This window comes from Hyla sarda, chromosome 3 (genome assembly GCF_029499605.1).
Source record: "Hyla sarda isolate aHylSar1 chromosome 3, aHylSar1.hap1, whole genome shotgun sequence".
Classification (NCBI taxonomy): domain Eukaryota; kingdom Metazoa; phylum Chordata; class Amphibia; order Anura; family Hylidae; genus Hyla; species Hyla sarda.
Genome location: NC_079191.1, coordinates 442,874,580 through 442,896,689, shown reverse-complemented (window position 1 = coordinate 442,896,689; position 22,110 = coordinate 442,874,580).

The window sequence follows — 22,110 nt, the reverse complement described above, 5'->3', positions numbered from 1 at the left end:
GACGTGAGTCATCATTGAGCAGTTAGACAGAAAACAACAACAACAGCTAATAACTATTGGAAGGATTAAGATTTTTTAATAGAAGTAATTTACAAATCTGTTTAACTTTCCGGAGCCAGTTGATATATATAAAAAAAAGTTTTGGCCTGGAATACCCCTTTAAGAGTCTCCTACCGTTTTGTGTATAAAGCTCCTATGCAGATCTATTGGCTACAGACTACAAATCCTGCAGTTGTTTGTTTGTTTCTTTTATCTCTTCTCTGTTTCTGTGTGTAGGTTATTAAAGGGGTACTCCGGTGGAAAATATTTTTTTTAATCAACTGGTGCCAGAAATTTAAACAGATTTGTAAATTACTTCTATTTTAAAATCATACTCCTTCCAGTACTTAGTTATACAGATTTGTAAATTATTTTTGTTTAAAAATTGTAATCCTTCCAGTACTTATCAGCTGCTGTATGCTCCACAGGAAGTTGCGTAGTTATTTCCAGTCTGAGCACAGTGCTCTCTGCTGACACCTCTGTTCGTGTCAAGAACTGTCCAGAGTAGAAGCAAATCCCCATAGCAAACCTCTTCTCCTCTGGACAGTTCCGGACATGGACAGAGGTGGCAGCAGAGAGCACTGTGGTCAGACTGGAAAGAACTACACGACTTCCTCTGGAGCATACAACAGCAGATAAGTAGTGGAAGGATTACAATTTTTAAACAAAAATAATTTACAAATCTGTATAACTTTCTGGAACCAGTTGATAAGAAAAAAAGATGTTTTCCACCGAAGTATCTCTTTAAGAAGAGAAGGCAGCAGGAGTGGAGGATCTGTAGGATCAGACTACACAAAGTCTGTTTGTAGTCTGTTACTATGGAGACACATAGATGTGCATACAAGCAGTAGGTAGTGGGTGGAATATTTGAAACTGAATTCGCTTTTTTTTTTGTGTAAACCTTGCCAAATTTGTATAATAAGTGGTGGAGCACAAATTTTTTAAATAATTCTGCCTTGTTTGAATCATTTGCAATTATTTAAGGGGTGAGGACTCAGGGAAAGTGATAGACAAGGAGTGAGGCACAATCTTAAAGGGGTACTCCGGCCCTAAGACATCTTATCCCATATCCAAAGGATAAGGGATAAGATGTCTGACCGCGGGGGTCCCCCACAATCTTGCATTCGGCACCCGGGGCCGGAGTATCGTGACATCACGACTCCGCCCCTGTATGACATCACGCCCCGCCCCCGCTATGCAAGTCTATGGGAGGGGGCGTGATGGCTGTAATTTTCATCATAGGTTATAACCTCAACTATGAGAGACAGAATGAGAAAAAAAATCCATAAAATTTTTAAGAATTTATTTGCAAATTATAGTGGAAAATAAGTATTTGGTGAATAACAAAAGTTCATCTCAATACTTTGTTATATCCCCTTTGTTGGCAATGGCAGAGGTCACATGTTTTCTGTCTTCACAAGGTTTTCACACACTGCTGCTGGTATTTTGGCCCATTCCTCCATGCAGATCTCCTCTAGAGCAGTGATGTTTTGGGGCTGTCGTTGGGCAACACGGACTTTCAACTCCCTCCAAAGGTTTTCTATAGGGTTGATATCTTGAGACTGGCTAGGCCACTCCAGGACCTTGAAATGCTTCTTACAAAGCCACTCCTTCATTGCCCGTGCGGTGTGTTTGGGATCATTGTCATGCTGAAAGACCCAGCCATGTTTCATCTTCAATGCCCTTGCCGATGGAAGGAGGTTTTCAATCAAAATCTCACTATACATGGCCCCATTCATTCTTTCCTTTACACGGATCAGTCGTCCTGGTCCCTTAGCTGAAAAACAGCCCCAAAGCATGATGTCCCCACCCCCATGCTTCACAGTAGGTATGGTGTTCTTTATCCTCCAAACACGACGAGTTGAGTTTTTACCAAAAAGTTCTACTTTGGTTTCATCTGACCATATGACATTCTCCCAATCCTCTTCTGGGTCATCCAAATGCTCTCTAGCAAACTTCAGACAGGCCTGGACATGTACTGGCTTAAGCAGGGGGACATGTCTGGCACTGCATGATTTGAGTCCCTGCGTCTAAAATGGGAGAAAACAGTTGCCGGTAAGCTCAGTGGGCTTTTCATGACCGCCGCAGTGAAATTGCGGCATCCCAAACAGCTGAGAGGACAGCGGGAGGCTTCTTACCTTGCTTCCTGCTGTCCAATTGTCGCTCTGCTGCTCCATGCCTGAGATCCAGGCTGAAGCAGCAGAGCACCGATAACACTGATCAATGCTCTGCTCTGGCAAAGCATTGATCAGTGTATGCAATCCAAGGATTGCATGTAATAGTCCCCTATAGGGGATAAAAAAATATTTTTTTTTTAAAGTTAAAAAATGTGATTTAACATTAAAATCTTCAGATCATGGCGCAAAAAATCTACATATACATCCCTGTATATGGAAAAATAAAAAAGTTATATCATGCAGTTATAATTTTTTTAGGAGTAAAATAAAACCTATATAAAAAAAAGATATGGTGTAATTTTTACCAAAAGTAAAAGACTCCCAAAAGTACAAAATGGCATTTTTTTTTCCAATTTTGCCCCTACAAATATTTACAAAGTACGATTGGTGGCACAAAAATATGCCATCGTATGAGTCTTTAGGTGCAAAATTGAAAGCGTTATGATTTTTTAAAGGTAATGAGGAAAAAACAAAAGTGAAAAAACGGGAAAACCTGTGGTCCTTAACCCCTTAATGACTAGGGGTTTTTCCGTTTTTGCATTTTTGTTTTTTGCTCCTTACCTTTAAAAAATCATAACTCTTTCAATTTTGCACCTAAAATCCATATGAAGGCTTATTGTTTGCACCACCAATTCAATTTTGTAATGACATCAGTCAGTTTTACCCAAAAATCTACAGTGAAATGGGAAAAAAAAATTTCGGTAAAAATGACACCTTCTCTTTATTCTGTAGGTCCATACGATTAAAATGATCCCCTACTTATATAGGTTTGATTTTGTCGGACTTCTGGAAAAATCATAACTACATGCAGGAAAATTTATACATTTAAAATTGTCATCTTCTGACCCCTATAACTTTTTTATTTTTACATGTATGGGGCGGTATGAAGGCTCATTTTTTGCGCTGTGATCTTAAGTTTTTTGCGGTAACATTTTTGCATTGATAGGACTTATTGATCGCTTTTTATTCATTTTTACATGATATAAAAAGTGACCAAAAATGCACTATTTTGGAATTTTTTTGCGCGTACGCCATTGTCCGTGCGGCTTAATTAACAATATATTTTTATAGTTCGGACATTTACGCACGCGACGATGCCACATGTTTATTTTTATTTACACTGGTTTTTTTTGTTAATGGGAAAAGGGGGGTGATTCAAACTTTTAATAGGGAAGGGGTTAAATAATCTTTATTCACTTTTTTTCCCACTTTTTTTTGCAGTGTTATAGGTCCCATAGGGACCTATAACACTGCACACACTGATCTCTTATTCTGATCATTGTTATCCCATAGGGACCTATAACACTGCACACACTGATCTCTTATTCTGATCATTGTTATCCCATAGGGACCTATAATACTGCACACACTGATCTCTTATACTGATCATTGTTATCCCATAGGGACCTATAACACTGCACACACTGATCTCTAATACTGATCATTGTTATCCCATAGGGACCTATAACACTGCACACACTGATCTCTTATACTGATCATTGTTATCCCATAGGGACCTATAACACTGCACACACTGATCTCTTATTCTGATCATTGTTATCCCATAGGGACCTATAACACTGCACACACTGATCTCTTATTCTGATCATTGTTATCCCATAGGGACCTATAATACTGCACACACTGATCTCTTATACTGATCATTGTTATCCCATAGGGACCTATAACACTGCACACACTGATCTCTAATACTGATCATTGTTATCCCATAGGGACCTATAACACTGCACACACTGATCTCTAATACTGATCATTGTTATCCCATAGGGACCTATAACACTGCACACACTGATCTCTTATACTGATCATTGTTATCCCATAGGGACCTATAACACTGCACACACTGATCTCTTATACTGATCATTGTTATCCCATAGGGACCTATAACACTGCACACACTGATCTCTAATACTGATCAGTGTTATCCCATAGGGACCTATAACACTGCACACACTGATCTCTAATACTGATCATTGTTATCCCATAGGGACCTATAACACTGCACACACTGATCTCTTATATTGATCATTGTTATCCCATAGGAGACTATAACACTGCACACTGTTCTCTTATACTGATCATTGTTATCCCATAGGGACCTATAACACTGCACACACTGATCTCTTACATTGATCACTGGTTTCTCATAGGAAACCATTGATCAATGATTCTGTCGCTTGACTGCTCATGCCTGGATCTCAGGCACTGAGCAGTCATTCGGCGATCAGACACCAGGAGGCAAGGTAGGGACCCTCCTCGTGTCCTGCAGCAGTTCGGGATGCCACGATTACGCCACGGCGATCCCGAACAGCTCCCTGAGCTAACTGGCATGGTTTTACTTTCACTTTAGACGCGGCATTCAACTTTGAACGCCGGGTTTAAATGATAATAGCGCGCCGCACTGCGATAACTGCTGCGCGCTATTAGCCACGGGTCCCAGCCGTTGTTAGAGGCCGGGCCCGACCCGCTATGACGCGGGGCCACGCCGTGCCCCTGTGTTATAGATCGGGAGTGGACTCATGACGTAACGTTACGTCATGGGTCCTTAACAGGTTAACGGGAAACTCCTGTGGAAAAACTTTTTTTTTTTTTTTTATTAACTGGTGCCAGAAAGTTAAACAGATTTGTAAATGACTTCTATTAAAAAATCTTAATCCTTCCAGTAGTTTTTAGGGGCTGTATACTACAGAGGAAATGCTTTACTTTTTAGATTTCTCTGATGTCATGACCACAGTGCTCTCTGCTGACATCACGAGCACAGTGCTCTCTGCTGACCTCTGCTGTCCATTTTAGGAACTGTCCAGAGCAGCATATGTTTGCTATGGGGATTTTCTCCTGCTCTGGACAGTTCCTAAAATGGACAGCAGAGGTCAGCAGAGAGCGCTGTGGTCATGACATCAGAGAAATCTAAAAAGTAAAGCATCATTTCCTCTGTAGTATACAGCCCCTAAAAAGTACTGGAAGGATTAAGATTTTTTAATAGAAGTAATTTACAAATCTGTTTAACTTTCTGGCACCAGGTGAAAATAAAAAGTTTTCCAAGGGAGTACCCCTTTAAGGTTTGTGAGAGACAGAAATCTTGTTTGTTTGTAGGTGACCAAATAATTATTTTCCACCATAATTTGCAAATAAATTCTTTAAAAATCAGACAATGTGATTTTATGGATTTTTTCTCATTCTGTCTCTCATAGTTGAGGTTATAACCTAAGATGGAAATTACAGCCTCATCTTTATAAGGGGGAGAACTTGTACAATTGGTGGCTTTCTAAATACCTTATTGGCTGACTATATACCTGTGTGTATATATATATATATATATATATATATATATATATATATGCTAGGGAAATGGTAATGTGGGCTGGAGGGGCTGGTCAAAGGGGATGACATCACATTAAGAGGACTACACAACTTCCTGTCAGAAGAGAGGTAGGATCTGCTGGGACAACACCACACTGACAATGAGAGGACTACACAACTTCCTGTCAGAGGTAAATCCAGCAAACACATGCTGAAGCCAGTACTATTTGTAATAACACTATATTGGTAAGTTGTATGTCTTGGGGTGATAGTTTTTTTTTTTTTTTTTTTTAAAGAAAAAATTCTGATATGCACCTTTAAAAGAAGGGATCATGGGAATTGTCATATGCTATAGATGTATTATAAACTTGCAGACATTATTGGTTTACATGAAGCGCAAGGTGGTATAAGGAGATTTGTCTAACATAGCTAGCTTACGAATTGTGCCAAATATTTTGCGCCAAAAGTCTTTCCAAACCATGTGACACCGGTGCACGTATCTGCAGCATTTCTGTGCTTTCTATCTGGCCTGTATATCTAATGCTCCCTCCGTATCTTCAGATGACTTGTTATATAAGTCTTTTATCCCTCTCGGAGGTGTTGTCATGTGCATGGATATAACATTAAAGGGGTACTCCTTTGGCCAGCATTCGGAAGTGAATGTTCCGCACGCTGTTTTCGAGCTGAGGGGGTCGGCCACGCCCCTTGGGACATCATGGCCACGCCCCCTCAATGCAAGTCTATGGGAGGGGGCGTGACGGCCGTCACGCCCCCTCCCATAGACTTGCATTGAGGGGGCGTGGTCATGACATCACAAGGTGCGTGACCGACCCCCGTGGCTCTGAAACAGCGTTCGGAACATTTACTGCCGTCACACCCCCTCCCATAGACTTGCATTGAAGGGGCGTGGTCATGACATCACAAGGGGCGTGGCCGACCCCCGCGGCTCTGAAACAGCGTTCTGAACATTTACTGCCGTCACACACCCTCCCATGGACTTGCATTGAAGGGGCGTGATCATGACATCACAAGGGGCGTGGCCGACCCCCGCGGCTCTGAAACAGCGTTCGGAACATTTACTGCCTTCACACCCCCTCCCATAGACTTGCATTGAAGGGGCGTGGTCATGACATCACAAGGGGCGTGGCCGACCCCGCGGCTCAACAACAGCTTTCGGAACATTCACTGGCCAATGGAGTACCCCTTTAAGTCACCATTGTTTGGAGATAATTTCATTTTAGAATATGAGATTTCCATGGGAAGCTGATTGTGACGATGACTTCACGATTAAAACAAAAGTTCACAATGTCACATCTGGAAACAATCTTCAAACTCCCAGTATAAAGCTTTAGCTTCCACTCAGGAGCTCGAAAAACTTCACCGAAACAGAAGATCAGAGGAATTCTTAATAGAATCTCCTAGATGAGGGTGACCAAAGTCCTCAGGACCTGCGCACTTTAACCCCTTCATCATGCAGCCAATTTTCATTTTTGCATTCTTATTTTTTTCTTTTTTCCTAACTGTAATTCACACGTCAGAATTTTCGTGATGGATTCCACATTGGAATTCGGCACAGAGATTCCACTGCAGCAGAGTCCCATTGAATTAAAGGGTACCTTTCATCAAAAAAACTTTTGATATATTATAGATTAATGTATGTAGAATAACTTTCCAATAGCATGTTATAAAAAATATGCTTCTTTCTATTTAATTTTCCACTTTGAAAAAATGACCACTAGGGGTCTCCCTACCAGTCCTTTTTTTTTTTTTTTATAGATTTCAGACTCATGCTGGAGTCCTAAATCTCAGACTGTATCCGGAACACAGACATCTCTTGTCTCTTGGACATGGCTTCGCCGATGGATTGCTGGCGGAATGACTGACTCGAAGTAGGAGGAGCAGGAGCATCTAGAGCAACAGAAGGAGGGTATGACACACAGCTCCCTTCGGCTGAGGTGGTGGAGCCTTGGCTGACTGAAACAGGGAGAGGCGTGCCACTGTGTGATGGAGCAGGCTGGACCACCTCATCGGAGCCACGGTTCTCCCAGGCAGCTTTATGGTGACACTGCATATGTGGACCGTGGTGCCAACATTGGGACCCTGACCACGCTTCAACTTCTGCTGACATATCTTGCATGTGGCTACGTGAACCTCCTCCGGATGCTTGATGAAAAACTACCACACCGCCGAGTAGCTGATTTTCCCACCAACATTCCGCACTGATTGGCTGCTACTGCCGCCGACTCCAGGAACCCTTGTTCCACTAACTCCCAAGAAGGTAGGCTGCGGCGAAGCAGGTGGTCTACCCCGGACATGTTTGGCCCCAGACTTTCCACTTCTGCCACCATGCTGACTGCCAACCATGCTACCACCTTGCTGGCTCACAGGCAACCTGCAACTCTCTTCTCCTGATGATGATGAAGCCCCTTCTGCACCCAGCTCCCAAGTGTGATCGGCTTCATCACCATTGAGTTGTGTCTGCACGTCACTGATGTCCTCAGGTTCCCCAACAGTGTCGCAACACCACCTCTTACGTCACTCTGCGCATCACTACTTGGCCGCCTAGCGGAGGAAGCGGCAGATGTCTCCTCCCCTTCTTGGCTGGGCAGTAGCTGCTGACTGTCCTCTATTAGATCGTCCTCAGTGAATAGTGGAGCTGAACCCACAGCATAAGATACTTCTGTAGGGGAGGGAACAGCATAGGACAAAGGCAATGGGAGGGCAGGGACTGCTCCCGGGCCATGCCAACTGAGGGTTGTGCCTGAGGAACCCACCAACTGTTGACTGGTGGTGTCAGATGTCACTTGTGATGAAGTGGATGACCGTGTTAACCAATCGATGACGGCAGATCGGTTGCTGGTTGAGACATGACCGCTAGCTCATACCGGGAGCTCAGGCCTCTGGCTGCAACTCCTGCTGCCACTCGCCTCTAGTCTGCTGCAACCTCTGCCTGATGAATTTAGGCCTCTGCCACTCCTCTGTGCACATGTTGGCACTTCTCGGCCTGACATACTTAGTGCGTATATGAGGGGAGTACAATACGCTCCACTACGCTTAAAACAGTATTTGTCTACAACACCAGCCGGTGTGTACTTTTAGTTGGCCTTTCACAGTATCTAGGCCCTCAGGACTTTAACAGGAACAAAATGGTACACCACTTAGATGTAGGTATATGGTATGCACTTATGAGGGGAGAACAATGCGCTCCAGTACGCTTAAAACAGTATTTGTCTACAACACCAGCAGGTGTGTACTTTTGGCTGGCCTTTCACAGGATCTACGCCCTTAAGACTTTAACAGGAACAAAATGGTACACCACTTAGATGTACGTATGTGGTATGCACTTATGAGGGGAGGACAATGTCCTCCAGTATGCTTAAAACAGCATTTGTCTCCAAAACCAGGAGGTGTGTACTTTTGGCTGGCCTTTCACTGTATCTAGGCCCTTAAAGGGGTACTCCGCCCCAGGACATCTTATCCCCTATCCAAAGGATAGGGGATAAGATGTCTGATCGCGGATGTCCCGCTGCTGGGGACCCCCGGGATCTCGGTTGCAGCACCCTGCTTTCATTATTGCACAGAGTACCCCTTTAAGACTTTAACAGGGACAAAATGGTACACCACTTAGACGTACAGGTTACACTTAATAGAGGACAATATGCTTTTACCACTCTGCTCTCCCTAACTGGCTGTCCACTATTAGCTTTTCAGTTGTTCAGTTGTGCTGCAGCACACAGTCACTGTGTACTACACCCAAAATTGCACTTTCTCTTTCAATCTCACTCCCTTCCCTATCAGTGTTTCTAGGCTGGATTTGGGCTTGAGGTGAATCGCTGCTGTAAAAAAGCTTTTCTCTGCAACACACAGCGATGTCTGTCCCTCTCTCTGCAAATCGCGGCGATATTCGCATTCGTTACTAATCGAACTTTTCCTGAAATTCGTAACAAATTCAGAATAATCAGATTTGATTCGCTCATCCCTAATTACAAACCATAATAGACTGTAACTTCTGCTGATTAATGCAAGAACGAAATAGTATACTGATAGGTAGGCTAAGGGTGTGTTCTCAAGTAAAGTATCCTGCGCAGATTTGATGCACAGGATTTTCTGCTGCAGATTTTCAGGTAAACTAAATGACTGAGCACAGCTTCTAATATGCAGTTACAAATCCTGAGTATCAAATCTGCGCAGGATCCTCTATGTGAATTCACCCTAAAGTCGTTCATCTATATGACATTCCCTCCATACAGCCTTCCCTCCCTGCTAGTAAAGACCAGGTCCTAACAGCTTCATTGGGTTCCATAATTCATTACTGACCAGTTTTCTGCACGTCAGTAACTTAAAGGGAAAACATTTATTTATTTATTTTTAATCAACTGGTGCCAGAAAGTTAAACAGATTTTTAAATTACTTCTATATAAAAATTGTAATCCTTCTAGTACTTATCAGCTGCTGTATGCTCCACGGGAATTTGTGTAGTTCTTTCCAGTCTGACCACAGTGCTCTCTATTGGCACCTCTGTCCATGTCAGGAACTGCCCATAGCAGGAGAGATTTGCTATGTGAATTAGCTCCTACTCTGGACAGTTCCTAAAATGGACAGAGGTGTCAGCAGAGAGCACTGTGGTCAGACAGAAAAAAAAAATACACAACTTCCTCTGGAGCATACAGCAGGTGATAAGTACTGGAAGGATTAACATTTTTTTTATAGTTATTTACAAATCTGTTTAACTTTCTGGCACCAGTTGATTTAAAAAAAGAAATGTTTTCCAGCGGTATACCCCTTTAAAGTTTTTCATTGTAAAATGAAAAGTTCTACATTTTGTTTAGGCCACTCAACATTTTCTTGTAAATTGTAAAATTTTAGGCATATTCTGAAACACAGTACAGAGACTCAACAATGGCCGACTGCTAAACTACAACATTGCCCTTCATTCTGAATTATTGGATACCGCTCCCTCCATTATTACGGCCACTAACAGAAGCTTTTGGTTTTCCTAGTGATGGGTTCCCCATTGGTCAGTACAGTACTGACGCATCACTCAACTGGGTGGGGGGTCAGCCGCCAGGACCCACCCTGAGGACCTGTTACCTGAGTCCCAGCTGCAGTTTTACCCTGAAACAAATGAGCATTTCAGAGTATTTCATGTCCTGGGATTGCGATGCCGGCACCAGTTCTATTCTGCCAGTCTTATCTGCAGGCGCCATGTTATAGAACAGAAAGAACTAGAAAGACTGATGTATCGTTTTTTGTAGGAAAGGTTCCGGTATACCTAGTAAATTGTTCATGTAAATCTCTGCTCAGTCTGGGCTAAGTAGTCATGTGGGCGATTGACAGCTTTTTAGATGTCAAAGCCTCCACCCACATGACTACTTAAACGGGTACTCCGCCCCTAGACAACTTATCCTCTGTCCAAAGCATAGGGGATAAGATGTCTGATCGCTGGGGATCCCCGAGATCTTGGCTGCAGCACCCGAGACATCCAGTGCACGGAGATGGAGATGCAGGATGAAGGCTCGTGAGGTCATGGCCACACCCCCTCAGTGCAAGTCTATGGGAGGGGGCGTGATGGCTGTCACGCCCCCTCCCATAGACTTGCATTGAGGGGGTGTGACCGTGATGTCACGAGTCTCCGGTGCTGCACCCGACGCTCTAAACGAACTGGTACAGCAGGGAGATCAGGGATATTATTCTGATTACGGGGCTCCCGCCGTTGGGGACCCCCGTGATCAGAATATTATCCCCTATCCTTTGCATAAGGGATAAGATGTCTAGGGGCGGAGTACACCTTTAAAGGGGTATTCCCGTGGAAAACTTTTTTTTTTTTTAAATCAACTGGTGCCAGAAAGTTAAACTGTCAGGATCCGGGCTAGCGGCTGGTGATGACACTGGAGGTAGATCCTCTGTACCAGAGAGGCAATGACGCGGGCCGTACTGGGGAATCGGTTCTAAGCAGTTACTGGTGTACACCAGAGCCCGCCGCAAAGCAGGATGGACTTGCTGCGGCAGTAACTACCAGGTCGTGTTCCCCAGTAGCGACTCGACCTCTCTGGCAGCTGAGACTGGTGCGGTACACAAGGACTAGACAGAGGCGAGGTCAGACGTAGCAAAAGGTCAGGGCAGGCAGCAAGGATCATAGTCAGGGGCAACAGCAGAAGGTTAAGGTACCCAGGCTTGGGACACACTATAACGCTTTCTCAGGGCACAAGACAACAAGATCCGGCGAGGAGAGGAAGGGGAAGTGGGTTTTTATACATTAGGGCGTGATTGGGCCAGGCACCAATTAGTGGTGCACTGGCCCTTTAAATTTAAGCAAGTCGGCGGAGGTGAGTGAGACGGGGCGCAATCCAAGGGCGGACACGAGCCGTGCCTCGGATCGCGTCCCCTCCGGGGACCAGAGAGCAGCGCTCGCGGTCAGCAATGCCGACCGGAGCGCTGCAGCCAGAGGAACGCCGTGAGCGCTCCAGGAAGGCAGCGGGACCCGGAGCGCTCGGTGTGACATAAACAGATTTGTAAATTACTTCTATTAAAAAAAAAAGACTTGCATTGAGGGGACGGGGTGTGACATCACACGTGGGTGGAGTCGTGACATCACGGACTTCCGTTCCGGTGGTCGGGACCCAGACCCTCCAGCGCTTCCGGAGCAGAAACAGGTGGGTGCCGCATGCAATATTGCGGGGGTCCCCAGCGGCGGGACCCCCGCGATCAGACATCTTATCCCCTATCCTTTGGATAGGGGATAAGATGTCTAGGGGTGGAGTACCCCTTTAAAATAGTTTGATGTGTGTCACAACTTCATCCCTCTGCCCTAAATAACAATGAAGCCTTCCCCTATATTTCTACTGTGTTGTACATATTGGCCCAGATTTATCAAACTGTGTGAGAGAAAAAGTGGAGGGATTTTCTCACAGCAACCAATCATAACTCAGCTAACAAGCTCTGGTAAAGTGAAAGCTGAGCTGTGATTGGTTGCTGTTGAAAAATCACTACATTTTTACCCTCAAACAGTTTGATAAATCTGGGCCATTGTCTGTTTTCCTGCAGGCAGCTCTATTGTCGTTGTAGGCGGACTCCATATTATCCAGCGTCCCTCTAGACCTTACTAAGAATGTTATAGCCAGTAAGTGTTGAAAGTGAACGTCAGCAGTGGGATCAGCCGCAAACAATCTGGTGCTTAGTAGAGGAAATGAATGTTCTGTCGAACACAATCCCAAACTGGTCCGCTAACATCACATTGAGGGCTGGGAAAGTTTGGACTTGGAGTGTACACAACAATCTGTTGTTCTAGCTTCTTTCCTGTTTCATCATCCCATGGATGGGCCGCAGGGAAGCACTCTCACGTCACCCCTTCCACACCGATGACCACTTTCTAAGACTCTGCTGTCAATATTGACACTGTGGTATGTTTATGTGTTATGTAACACTCTCTACAAACCAAATTTTGGTTACATGGTGCCTTGGGTTAAAGAGATTGTTTAATTTCACGCAACATCCTGCAGGGCATATAACTCAAGTAGAGGGGATAAGGTGTCTTCTGTTGGGGCCCTTCTCCTACTAGTAACTGCAGCAAGACCTTATAAAGAACATCTTTTACTCTGGAGCATCAATGGTGTCCCCATAAAGATGGCCTCATACATAAGATAGTTGTTGACCCAATGTTCATACATGGGATTTTAGATTTTCCACAATTTTAGAATTTTCCCACTATTGATGTCAGACTTACTGACCTATAGTTACCTGATTCCTCTCTACTACCTTTCTTATTGCTAAGTTCCAATCTTTTGTGACAACTCCTGTTACCAGTGATTGGTTAAATAAATCTGTAAATGGTTATGCTAGTCCACCGCTAAGCTGTTTTAGTATCTTTTGGTGTATTCCATCAGGCCCATGTGACTTGTCTCATTTGGGACCCCACAACAGTCTACTCATTTCGGCTTCAAGGGCCCTAAACCACTTGTCAGTAATCCATATAGGAGCTGCAAATAACACAAAAAGAATTTTCGGCAGGACCACCATTTTAATTAACCCAATCCTATCTGCTAGGTACAAGGGGAGATTCTTCCATACCTGCATCTTAGCCTGCATTTCTTTAATAATGGGAATTAAATTTAGTTTTCAAAAATCATTGACTTGCGATGATATTTTTAACCCGAGGTATTCTAGCACCTCCCCCTGTCCCAACACCTTAATACCTCCAATCGAGGACATCATAAGCAAGGCCAACTTATCCCAATTAATCTTTAATCCCAAAAGGTGCCCAAACTCCTCCACCACTTCCCTCACCCTAGGGACCATTAACTCTGTATCTTGTAGAAATATTAATCGTCCATGTATAGGAGCAGCTTATCCCTTTCCCATTTTAACCCAAACCCCTTAATTCCAGGACATCCTCTAATGGCATTTGCCAGGGGCTCAGTAAATAGTACATATAGCAAAGGGGAGAGGGGGCACCCCTGACGGGTTCCTTTAGTCATTTTAAATGCATTTGTAAGTGTCTCATTGAATTGAATTCTCCCAAAAGGGCTTCCATAGAGCAATTTCACATATTTAACAAATCTTTCCCCAAACCCAAACTCACGTAAAGTAAACCACAAGAATTCCCACTCCACCCTGTCAAATGCCTTCATGGCATCGAGTGACAGGGTGGAGTGGCCAAGCTGCCACTTGAATATTGGCATAGGTCCTAATTAAATTTGTCTGTATATGTCTTCCTGGAACGAAACCAGTCTGGTCCTCTCCTATAATAGTTTCAATCTCTCCCACCAGTCTCCTAGCCAAGACTTTGGCCAGGATCTTGGCATCAGTATTAAGTAAAGAAATTTGGCGGTATGATTCTATTTTAAGATGATTTTTCCCTTTTTTATAAGAATTACAACTACTTCCATCATTGATGCAGGAAGGGCGCCGGATCCGTAAGAATCATTAAATATCATACACAACTATGGTAAGAGGACCGTGCTGAACTCTCTATATACAACAAATGGTAGTCCCTCTGGGCCAGGTACCGAGGATCCCTTACAAGTTTTTAGCGCCAGCTCTATCTCTTCTACCGTAATCACCATGTCTAATTTTTTTTTATCCATGGACAATTTAGGTAAAGTACATTTCTCTAGATATCTCAAAATTGCACTTTCCTCTCAAACCCCTTCTGTCTGATACAAAGATGAAAAGAAATCACTAATCTGATCTCCAATCTGGTCCCGTATTATATTCCCCCTCGGGTCCTCCAGAGCCAATATGTCGGATTTTTCCTGCTGCGCTTTTACCAACTGCGCTAGGAGTTTCCCCGGTCGCCCACCTTCCACAAAAAATGTTTTGTCCTCTAAAAAATTGCTTATTTTGTGTTTTACCTAACAAATAGTTTGATAGCTTAACCTGGATTTTCTCCGAGGTGGGATTTTGCGAGAATTTCTCCTGTCCCAGATCGCATTGATGTCTCAGAAAACTCAGTCTCAGAAAATTCCCTTTTTTTGTTCCTCACCTCCCTGTATAGCAGTCCTCTGAGATGTATCCCACAATATTTGTAAAGAGGAAGACCCCATATTTATTTCCCAAAATTCCTTCAGTTGCCACTCTACTCTTTACCTACAATCTAATAATTTAAACCAATATGGATTAAAACGAAAAGCCCCCCTTTGTCTCCTATGGCTCTCCCCCATCATTAGGTCCACCACCCCTGGGGCATGATGGGATATAGATCTTACTTAATTCTTTACATTTTTTTATCATTCTAAGGACAAACTCATTACCTAGAACTAAATCAATCCGGGATGCGGTTCGATGTGGGGCTGAAAAACTAAAAACAAGAGAATTTTTTTACATTTGGATTCATCATTCGCCACGGATTTCTCCACCCCATTTCTTCCACAAATTTACCCAATGGGGAAGTATGACTATAATTACTCGTAGAACTATCTGTAATTCTAATTTTTTTCTAAGTAGGGATTCAGTGTAGAATTGAAGTCCCCCAAACTTATCAAAGGTAAATATTCTTCCCCTTTTATAAAGTTAATGAACCTAAGGAGTGGCTGCAAGCAGAACGGGGGGAGGGATATAGAACACCGCCACAATCATCTCTTTGCCATTAAAGGGGTACTCCGGCGCTCAGACATCTTATCACCTATACAAAGGATAGGGGATAAGATGCCTGATCGCAGGGGTCCCGCCGCTGGGGACCCTCGTGATCTTGCACGCAGCACCCCGTTAAAATCAGTCCCCGAAGCATGTTCGCTCCGGGTCTGATTACTGGCTATCACGGGGCCGGAGCATTGTGACATCGTGGCTCTGCCCCCGTGTGACATCACACTCCGCCCCTTCAATGTTAGCCTATGGGAGGGGGCGGGACAGCTGTCCCTGGAGCATGTTCGCTCCGGGTCTGATGACTGGTGATCACGGGGCCGGAGCATTGTGACATCACGGCTCTGCCCCCGTGTGACATCACGCTCCGCCCCCTCAATGCAAGCCTATGGGAGGGGGCGTGACAGCTGACTCTTCCTCTGTAAAGACACATGGATCAAAAGATTTATTAGTCTTTCTCCATAACCTTTTCCTTCATTTTTGTTCTGTAAAAACTGAACAGAAATATTCGGCTAGTCCCTTATTCTCTTTTACATATTTTCCTTCCTCTGTTTTTACTTTGGTTTTCATTTCCTTATTTTGTTATTTATATATCTGAAGAATGTCTTATCTCTTTCTTATTGACTGAGTTAGTTTCTCTTCTGCCTGCTCTTTAGAAGCTCTTATAACTTGCTTGGCCTCTTTCTGCCTACTCTTATAGAATTCCCTATCTTCATTGCTTTTGGGTTTTCTTATGATTATTGAATGCTAGCTCTTTGATTTTAATGATTTTAGCCACTTCCGCGGAGTACCACAGTGGTCTCTTCCTTATTTTTCTTTTACTGACAAGCTTAATACAATTATCTGTTGCATTTAATAATGTAACTTTTAAAGGGTTACTCTGCTCCCCAGTGTCTGGAGCTCAATGCTCCGAATGGTAGGTGCGGGCTTCCGTGTTCATGCCTGCCCCCTTGTGACGTCATGCCCCACCCCATGACGTCACACCCCACCCCCTCAATGCAAGTCTATGGGAGGGGGCGCGATGGCCATCATGCCCCCTCCCATAGACTTGCACTGAGGGGCCGGGGCGTGACATCATGGGGTGGGGCATGACGTCACAAGGGGGCAGGCGTGAACACGGAAGCCCGCACCTACCATTCGGAGCATTGATTTACATAATAGATATATATATATATATATATATATATATATATACACACACACATTTTTAACACAGCTGCAACTTTAGAGCAAAAAAGTCATTTTTCGCTTACGTGTGCTTATAAAGTATTATTCTAAAGTGATTTTTTTTGTTTTTTTGCTTATCTGAGCCAAGTTTATCAACCCCCTGTGATATTATGATAAATATGTCGTAAATAAGCAAAACTAAAGCAAAAAATAAAAATAAAAAATACACCAGAACTCTCTTACCAAAGCAACAATGATAAATGTCCCCCCTTTGTCGTTACGGTGTATTGAGTGCAGAACGATGGGCGACAACTTGATTTTCTTTTATTTGAGCACAAGAAGCAACATAACAAAATATGAAAAATAAAAGTCTGAACCATGTAAAACCCTATAATCCATTGTTCCTGATCGGGATTAATATTTCACATGGTGAGTCTCATGACTTCTATGTTGGTCTCTGCATTCTGTCGCTGGTTATCCTCATTTTTCCTCTTCGGTGCCTCTGAGAATCATTGTTTTCTACAATCGTCTGTTTCTTGTCAGACTACGCACACACTATCATGTAACGCTTCAGTCTTCAGGTCATTTGTGCTTTTATTTATTTATTTTATTTTCTATTTCACAGTCTTGTCCAGGGTCTTGGCCAATATCAAAATTCAATACTTTTCAATACTACAACTCAATATGTTGATTACCTCTTTTCAGTTTAGCGCCGGTCATCGTCTCCCACTTCTGTTTACCCGTTTGCGATCTAGAGCCTCCTCTCCTGTTCCCCACCAGTTCTCTCCTGTTTCCCACCAGTTCTCTCCTGTTTCCCACCAGTTCTCTCCTGTTTCCCAATCTTAGTAGCCATGAAAATCGTTGTGGCCTGGTAATGACTCTCACGTCTTATCAAGCATTGACCCTTGACCATCCTGACTTATATATTCATTAATATAACGGAAGAAAATACACTTGCACTCACCGGTCATGTGATTATTTGTATTCCGGGTTATCTGTTGTGCTGGAAGACGTGTAGATGAGGGCGCTCAGAGGCTAACAGACGTTTTCGCGCACAGCCGTGTGCTTCTTCCGGCCTCGTATGAGGCCGGAAGAAGCGCACGGCTGTGTGCGAAAACGGCTGATAGCCCCTGAGCTACATCTACACGTCTCCCAGCACAACGGATAATCCGGAATACAGATAATCACATGACGGTGAGTGCAAGTGTATTTTCCACCGTTATATTATTCGATATACTAGTATCTTTTTGCACTTAGCACCACGGCAGTGAAACTCAATGAAGGCAGCTACGGTCACTGAACCGCCTACATATTACCATTTTTACACCGCATTTAATTGACTGAATATAGAGACTGTGCCCTCCGAATTCTCAGAAATTGTATTATATATTCATTACCATTCACCTGCTTGATGCCTGCAGTAAACTTGCTGCCAGTCAGTGACTATTCCATGACCTGCAACCTTGGGAGCCAGCTTAAAAAAGCCCATACCTTCAGAAGGGAGTTAAAGGGGTACTCCTCCCCTAGAAATCATATTCCCTATCCAAAGGATAGGGGATAAGATGTCTGATAATGGGGTCTGGCTGCTGGGGACCCCCACAATCTCCTTGCTGCACCCAGCATTTGTTTAGAGCTTCAGGTGCAACTCAGGAGGCTCCTGACATCACGGCTGTGCCCTGCTCGTGATGTTACAGCCACGCCCCCTCAATGCAAGTCTATGGAAGGGGGCGTGACGGCCATCACGCCCCCTCCCATAGACTTGCATTGAGGGGGCGTGATAGTGGCGTCACGAGCGGGGCGGGACAGTGACGTCACAAGCCTTCACCCCAGATTGCCAGTCATCTGGCTCGGAGCGAAGATTGCTTCGTGCAACGGATGTCTGGGGTTCCGCAGCTGAGATCGCGAGGGTCCCCAGGAGTGGGACCCCCGCGATCAGACATCTTATCCCCCATCCTTTGGGTAGGGGATAAGATGTCTAGGGGCGAAGTACCCCTTTAAGGGTTAAGCATAGGTTCCCTAGAACCTATTCTCGATCACAAGAGGTTCCGGAATGTTAGTGAGTTCATAACATTGTACTGTCAACCATACCGTAGACAATCCTCACTTTGCAATAGTTCCCCAAACCTTCCTTTCGGTACATGCAAACATACATTTCTGCAATTTTTCCCTTTGGTTCACCAGTTACTTCCTAGTCCAGCATTAGATCTCATCCCTTTGCTGTAGGTCAGATCCTCCCCCCATTGGGTTGCCAGGCAGAATAATTCCCTTCTACCGAGTCCTGAGATATTGTCCGTCATCATTTTTGTGCTTCTAACTTTTAATTGCTGACCTCGGCTCGGATACGAACTTCACTGGTAGTTACCTCTTTAGAAGCTTCTTATGGTACTCGTAGGATTTTCTTGGTTTTTGACCTCTAATCTGTTCCTGACCTTGATCCTGGTTACCTCTTGGGATACTACAATGGTACTTATAGTACGTTCCTAAACTTGCTTGTGGTTCCTGACCTTGATCCTGGTTACCTCCTGGGATACTACAATGGTACTTATATTAAGTTCCTAACTGTCACGATGCCGGCTGGCAGGAGGTGGATCCTCTGTGCCAGAGAGGGATTGGCGTGGACCGTGCTAGTGGACCGGTTCTAAGTCACTACTGGTTTTCACCAGAGCCCGCCGCAAAGCGGGATGGTCTTGCTGCGGCGGTAGTGACCAGGTCGTATCCACTAGCAACGGCTCAACCTCTCTGGCTGCTGAAGATAGGCGCGGTACAAGGGAGTAGACAGAAGCAAGGTCGGACGTAGCAGAAGGTCGGGGCAGGCAGCAAGGATCGTAGTCAGGGGCAACGGCAGGAGGTCTGGAACACAGGCTAGGAACACACAAGGAAACGCTTTCACTGGCACAATGGCAACAAGATCCGGCGAGGGAGTGCAGGGGAAGTGAGGTATAAATAGGGAGTGCACAGGTGAACACACTAATTGGAACCACTGCGCCAATCAGCGGCGCAGTGGCCCTTTAAATCGCAGAGACCCGGCGCGCGCGCGCCCTAGGGAGCGGGGCCGCGCGCGCCGGGACAGGACAGACGGAGAGCGAGTCAGGTACGGGAGCCGGGATGCGCATCGCGAACGGGCGCCACCCGCATCGCGAATCGCATCCCGGCTGGAGACGGTATCGCAGTGCACCGGGTCAGTGGAGCTGACCGGAGCGCTGCGGTAGCGAGAGTGAAGCGAGCGCTCCAGGGAGGAGCGGGGACCCGGAGCGCTCGGCGTAACAGTACCCCCCCCCTTGGGTCTCCCCCTCTTCTTAGAGCCTGAGAACCTGAGGAGCAGACTTTTATCTAGGATATTGTCCTCAGGTTCCCAGGATCTCTCTTCAGAACCACAACCCTCCCAATCGACCAGAAAAAAGGTTTTCCCTCTGACCTTCTTGGAGGCCAGTATCTCTTTTACGGAGAAGATGTCCGAGGAGCCGGAAACAGGAGTGGGAGAAACAAGTTTGGGAGAGAAACGGTTGATGATAAGTGGTTTAAGAAGAGAAACGTGAAAGGCATTAGGAATACGAAGAGAAGGAGGAAGAAGAAGTTTGTAAGAGACAGGATTAATCTGGCACAAGATTTTGAAAGGACCAAGATAGCGTGGTCCCAATTTGTAGCTAGGGACACGGAAGCGGACATATTTAGCGGAGAGCCATACCTTGTCTCCAGGAGAAAAAATGGGGGGAGCTCTTCTTTTTCTATCAGCAAACTTCTTCATGCGTGATGAAGCCTGTAAAAGAGAATTTTGGGTCTCTTTCCATATGGTGGAAAGATCACGAGATATTTCATCCACAGCGGGCAAACCAGAGGGCAAGGGAGTAGGGAGGGGGGGAAGAGGGTGACGGCCGTACACCACAAAAAATGGGGATTTGGAGGAAGATTCAGAGACTCTGAAGTTATACGAGAATTCGGCCCATGGTAGAAGATCTGCCCAGTCATCCTGGCGGGAGGAAACAAAATGGCGTAAATAATCACCCAGGACCTGGTTAATTCTTTCTACTTGCCCATTGGATTGAGGATGATATGCAGAGGAAAAGTTTAATTTAATCTTGAGTTGTTTACAGAGAGCCCTCCAGAATTTTGACACGAATTGGACGCCTCTATCCGAGACGATCTGCGTGGGCAACCCGTGAAGACGAAAAATGTGTACAAAAAATTGTTTTGCCAACTGAGGCGCTGAAGGAAGACCAGGAAGAGGGATGAAATGTGCCATCTTGGAGAATCGATCAACGACCACCCAAACAACAGTGTTGCCACGGGATGGGGGTAAGTCTGTAATAAAGTCCATACCAATCAGAGACCAAGGCTGTTCGGGGACAGGCAGAGGATGAAGAAGACCAGCGGGCTTCTGGCGAGGAGTCTTATCCCGGGCACAAACAGTGCAGGCTCGTACAAAATCCACAACATCCGTCTCCAGAGTCGGCCACCAATAGAAACGAGAGATGAGTTGCACGGATTTCTTGATACCCGCATGACCTGCGAGATGGGAGGAGTGACCCCATTTGAGGATTCCGAGGCGTTGGCGTGGAGAAACGAAGGTCTTCCCTGGAGGAGTTTGCCTGATGGAGGCTGGAGAAGTGGAGATCAGGCAGTCAGGGGGAATGATGTGTTGCGGAGAGAGCTCTACTTCCGAGGCATCCGAGGAACGAGAGAGAGCATCGGCCCTAATGTTCTTATCGGCAGGCCGAAAGTGAATTTCAAAATTAAATCGGGCAAAGAACAGAGACCACCTGGCCTGGCGAGGATTCAGCCGTTGGGCAGACTGGAGATAGGAGAGGTTCTTGTGATCGGTGTAAATAATAACTGGAAATTTTGATCCCTCCAGCAGATGCCTCCATTCCTCAAGTGCTAATTTAATGGCTAGAAGCTCTCGGTCCCCGATGGAGTAGTTCCTCTCAGCCGGAGAGAAGGTCCTAGAAAAAAAACCACAAGTAACAGCATGCCCGGAAGAATTTTTCTGTAGAAGGACCGCTCCAGCTCCTACAGAGGAGGCATCAACCTCCAATAGGAAGGGTTTAGACGGGTCAGGTCTGGAGAGCACGGGAGCCGAAGAAAAGGCAGACTTGAGCTGTTTAAAGGCGTCTTCCGCTTGAGGAGGCCATGACTTAGGATTGGCATTCTTTTTTGTTAAAGCCACGATAGGAGCCACAATGGTGGAAAAATGTGGAATGAATTGTCTGTAATAATTGGCGAACCCCAAAAAACGTTGGATAGCACGGAGTCCGGAGGGGCGTGGCCAATCTAAGACGGCAGAGAGTTTGTCTGGATCCATTTGTAGTCCCTGGCCAGAGACCAAGTATCC